Consider the following 500-nt stretch of genomic DNA (forward strand, 5'->3'; position numbering starts at 1 on the left):
CACGCCTGGGTTCTGGGGGTTTTCTGATCACTGGTGCGCATCAATGTACATATTTTCCTCCAGTCTGGGGAGGAGAGAGACTGGACACATTCTGTACCCTGGACTGCTGAAGAGGAGACCCAGTTGGCTTCACTCTTTGAGGAGTTTTGCCCTGTATCCCAAGCCCCTTTCCGGTATTGCCCTTCACGCCTGAGAACCTAGAGCTGGTTATCCTGGAGAACACCTCTGCTCTCCTGCTGTGGGTCTTCGACATGCACAAGGAACTCTGACGTGAGATCAGCTGCACTTATGAAATCCTCCCAGCCACGTTCATTTCCCCATGGGTGGGGATGTAAAGGGGTACCGTGTACCCCACTGCACTGAGAGGGCTCAATCAGGCTGGATTTGAGTTCTGGAACACATCGTCCCCACCCCTCCCCGAACACAGGCTTTTTACATTGAGTCCTTTCTCAAGTGAGACTTTTGCAACCTTCGAGGACACTCAAGTTTTGCGCCTTGAG

This window comes from Bison bison, unplaced genomic scaffold (genome assembly GCF_000754665.1).
Source record: "Bison bison bison isolate TAMUID 2011002044 unplaced genomic scaffold, Bison_UMD1.0 scf7180017864260, whole genome shotgun sequence".
Taxonomy (NCBI): Eukaryota; Metazoa; Chordata; class Mammalia; order Artiodactyla; family Bovidae; genus Bison; species Bison bison.